The sequence below is a fragment of the Octopus sinensis genome, linkage group LG8 (genome assembly GCF_006345805.1).
Source record: "Octopus sinensis linkage group LG8, ASM634580v1, whole genome shotgun sequence".
NCBI classification, from domain to species: Eukaryota; Metazoa; Mollusca; class Cephalopoda; order Octopoda; family Octopodidae; genus Octopus; species Octopus sinensis.
In genome coordinates, this window is record NC_043004.1 from 89,164,694 (window position 1) to 89,169,693 (window position 5,000).

At 38.3% G+C, this 5,000-nt stretch overlaps 1 protein-coding gene across 5 annotated transcripts in view; it reads right to left on the reverse strand.

Moving 5' to 3' along the window:
* The window catches only part of LOC115214905 (F-BAR domain only protein 2), a 230,937-nt gene that overhangs the window by 193,472 nt on the left and 32,465 nt on the right, over nucleotides 1-5,000 (reverse strand). The window lies entirely within an intron of this gene.

The following is a 5,000-nucleotide window of genomic DNA, read 5'->3' on the forward strand; positions in this document are numbered from 1 at the left end:
CCATATATCAGGCCCCGAACCCAAGTTAATTTCTGGTCAAACAGAATTTAACACCAAGACTGTTTCAGCCATGACCATCCTGCATGAACTATGTTGTCAAATATGTCCGTCTTTCGCTTTTTGATTTTTTTACTGCATTTGCCTTTTATTTGTTTCAGTCATTAGATTGTGGCCATGCTGGGGCAACATCTTGAAGAATTTTGGTTAAGCAAATCAATCTCAGTACTTAGCATTTTTAAGCCTGGTATGTATTTTCTGTCTCTTTTGCTTAACTGCTACAGTACCAGTTTTCAAGCAGTGATTGGAGATAAGCATAGACTCAAAGACACACATGCATAGATATATTCACATATATGGCACGCTTCATTCTGTTTCAGTCTACCAAATCCACTCATAAAGCTTTGGTTGGCTCAAGGCTACAGTATGAGACTCGTCCAAGCTGCCATACAGTGGGACTGAACCCAGAACAAACTTTTTGAAACACAGTCAGGCCTTATTTTTATAACAGTAGGGTTTGATCTGAGGAAGATTTGGCTGCAATTTCTAGGACTAAACAATGTTGCTGAATATGTCCTTCCAGTGTATTTTCAGTTTTTGTTGTGTTTTTTTTTTCAGACAGTGGGGTTTCATTTCAGAAAGATTTGGTTGCTATTTCTAGCAGGTTGAGCAACCACATACACAGAAGCATCTTCAGTAATGAAGAAGAAGGTGGGTCAAAAATAGATGTTCAAATATATGCCCCTACTTTTTGACTTTTGATACCACAGTTATCTAATCTCTGATCAATTGAATGTTTGATAAAAAAAAAATTCAATGAATCTGTTTTTGTTGTTCTTCTATAAATCAAATAGTTGTGTGTGTGTGTGTGTGTGTGTGTGTGTGTGTGTGTTTGTGTGTATGTGTGTGTGTGTGTGTTTATTGAGAAGAAGGAAGCAGTCAGAATTTTGGATAATTCTTTATTAATGCTTTTGTTCGTTTATCAAACTTGTCAAGACAAAATCAAAATGACTGCCCCCTTTTTCTCAATATACAATATCTATACACCACTTCAAACACTCTTTACACACACACACATACATATATCGAGATCTCTGGAGATATACTGTGACCGCGAAAACCCGACAAATAACGTGAGTTCATGGCTGTTTCCTGCACCAGTTTCACATAGCAGCCCCAGCCCATCCAAAGCACCTTGGATTGCAGAACAGCCTGCTGAGCTTACATTGGATCATAGGGTGACCTGCTGTGCTTGAGGAGACCTATTGAGTCAAGTACATCAACATCAAAATAAAAAATCAAATGGAAATTGTAGTTGTGATACTTGTGCTGGTGGCATGTAAAAAGCATCCACTACACTCACGGAGTGGTTGGCATAGTTAGGAAGGGCATCCAGCTGTAGAAACACTGCCAGATCAGACTGGAGCCTGGTGAAGCTTCCTGGCTTCCCAGACCCCGGTCGAACCGTCCAACCCATGCTAGCATGGATAACGGATGTTAAACAATGATGATGATGATGATATATTTATATATATATATATATATATATATGGTAGTTGTCTGCTCTTTATGCAGAGTTTGACCACTTCCTGTACCTACACTTTAGATCCATCATGGCATCTGATGTGGCTTTTAAACCAGACAATGTTTTGAAAAGACACCCACATAGATTGCATATCCGATTTGGACCACTAAGAGCTGCAGTTAAGTTCTGATCTTTGTGGATCTTAAAATGTTTTTTGAGGCTTCTGTTAGATTTGCAGACTTTCTAGATCATCTGAAAACACTTTATTGCATTAAGTTATAGAGAACTAGTGTCCATAATGGTGAAACATATGTAGGAACTAGTAATGCAACCTTGACTATTGTAATTATCCTACATTTGCTCTGTACTTCATCACTAGTAATATTACTAAGAATAGTAGTTGTTTACCCATTATACGGGAAGCAGACTAGACTATGATAATCTAGGTGGAACTAACAACAGCAGCCATACATCTGGTTATACACACAACATGCACTACAAGAGGTGCTGAAAAGTTCCTGGCTTTGGGTAAAAGAAAATACAGAAAGGTCAGTTAATTATGATTTTATTGAACATATTCCCCTCTCAGATACACAAACTTATTGCAGTGGTCCTTCAGTTTTTCTAAGCTTTGTAAAAGAACTCAGAAAGTTGGGCCTCAAACCAAGCCTTTCGTGATACCCTCAAAGTCAGGAACTTTTCAGTACCCCCTTGTATATATATACATACATACATATATATATATATATATATATATATAATATATATATTGGATCATCCCATAAATAATGCAGTTTTTTCAATAGCATGAACTATAAGTCAGAAGGGGATGGGATAAACTACCTGCATCAATTTGCTATAAAAGCAGTAATAATTTTACCTTGTGCTTATTCTTAGTTTCTATCTACCAAATCCACTCACAAGGATTTGGTAAGCCTGAGACTATAATACAAAACACTTGGTCAAGACACCACACGGTGGAATTGAACCTGGAACCATGTGGTTGGGAAGCAAACTTCTTACCACAAAGCCATACCCTTTAAAATATACTCTTAAAATAACAAATTATAATTATCAAATAGAATTATTATTCTCAAATCAAAATAACAAATTATAATTCTCAAATTGAATGGTCACAGCAAATTGCAGCAGATTTACTTCATTTTTGTCAGATGCTAATTAAATAGAGTTGCCATTTTATTTCTGTCTCACTACATTAAACTCGTCATACAATGATTGAACTTAATTATTATATTTCTCGTAAATAAGATCGGTTGAACAAATCCGATTATTACTAATATCATATAGAGATTGTATATTGCTAACCATATTCATTAAATCATGTCGAGTTTTTTTAAAGATTTCAGAAATGTTTTATTGTGTATATCTTAGGCTGTAGACTGTAAAATGCAAAAGACATTAAGCAAAACCATAGCACAAATAACAAGTTTAAATTAATATAATCACATCTCTAATGTTAGAGCACAAAATAAACAAAAATAATATTTACATTTTATTACAGTTTTGCAAACAAGAAAGACTATTTAACTTAGGCATTTTAGATGCTTAAGTAACACTGCTATATGGTTGATGGGGGTGCTGAAAAGTTCCTGGCTTTGGGTAAAAGAAAATACAAGAGGATCGGTTAATACCAACCACATGAATCCGGGTTCAGTCCCACTGTGTGGCACCTTGGGCAAGTGTCTTCTACTATAGCTTCGAGCCGACCAAAGCCTTGTGAGTGGATTTGGTAGATGGAAACTGAAAGAAGCCCGTCATTTATATGTGTATGTGTGTGTGTGTGTGTGTGTGTGTGTTTGTGTTTGTCCCCACCAACATTGCTTGACAACCGATGCTGGTATGTTTATGTCCCTGTAGCTTAGCGATTTGGCAAAAGAGACCGATAGAATAAGTACTAGGCTTACAAAGAATAAGTCCCGGGGTTGATTTGTTCAACTATAAGCGGTACTCCAGCATGGCCGTGGTCAAATGACTGAAACAAGTAAAAGAGTAAAAAAGAAAAGAGAGCATATTCTCAGATTCACACAATTGTTGCAGTGGTCCTTTTCTAAGCCCTGTAAAAGAATGTGGATGGCCTTTCATGATACCCTTAAAGCCAGAAAATTTTCAGCACCCCTTCGTATCTTTTACTTTTTACTTGTTGCAGTCATTCAATTGTAGCCACGCTTTTGAAAGGTTTAGGCAAGCAAGTTGACTCCAGGACATATTTTTTGCGCCTGATAAAATTTATTGGTCTGTTTGGCTGAACTGTTAAGTTACAAGGAGTTAAACAAACCAACACCCATTGTTAAGCAATGAAACAGATGACCAACACAAAGACGTATACACACAAATATATCATCACCAGCAACAGCAGCAAGTGGAGGCGCAATGGCCCAGTGGTTAGGGCAGCGGACTCATGGTCGGACGATTGCGGTTTTGATTCCCAGACTGGACGTTGTGTGTGTTTATTGAGCGAAAACACCTAAAGCTCCACTAGGCTCCGGCAGTGGGTGGTGGCGACCCCTGTTGTACTCTTTCGCCCCAACTTTCTCTCACTCTTTCTTCCTGTTTCTTGTCCCCGACATCCTACGCAACCACTGAGCCTGGATGCGCATTCATCCATCCGTCGATGCTCTCGGTGTCGGGGGTTGACTTGCTTTCTCTTCTGCGGGTCTTACAAATATCAAAGGACCACGTTTCGGACTTCTCCCATCTTGCGAGCTCTGGGACGAAGACCATTTGCTCAGCAGCAACAGCAGCATTTAGTATCCATTTTCCATGCTAGCATGCGTGAGAGTTTGACTGGAACTGGTAAGCTTAAGAGTTGCACTTGACTCTAATCTGTTTTGGTTTGGTTTCAGCTGGATGCCTTCCTAATGCCAACCACTCCACAGCATGTACTGGGTGCATTTTACATGTCACTGACATGACTGCCTTTTATGTGTCACCAGCACAGGTGCTTTTCACATGTCACCAGTACTGGTCACGATTAAAATTCCACTTAGCTTGACATGTCTTCTCAAGCACAGCAAATCAGCAAAAGTTTCAATCATATATAAACATATAAAATCCGTTCTGTCTGTCTGTGTGTGTGTCTTCTAGGATCTCGAGCATCCTCCACCTGATTGTGCTCAAATTTGATATGTAGATACCGACTGTATCAGGGCGTGTATAAGTCTTGAAAAACTTGCAAAAATCGATTCTAGGTAAGAATGCGATCGATAAAGCCGTTTTTGTCCTGCTTTTCTTCCCTCAACCTGTACATAACTGCACCTTCCATTTTTTGTTGTTTTTGTACTGCTTAAAGTCACGTTTCTTTCCTGCCAAGCTTACTGCTTAAACCATGTTTGTGTTCTCCTAGTCAACAGCCTCATCATTATTGGTACTTTAAACTCTTCGGTTGCATATTTGTGTGAATAGAATCGTTTTTCTTTGGAATAGAAAAAAAGTCTATCTTTATTTCTTCTTTTGCTGG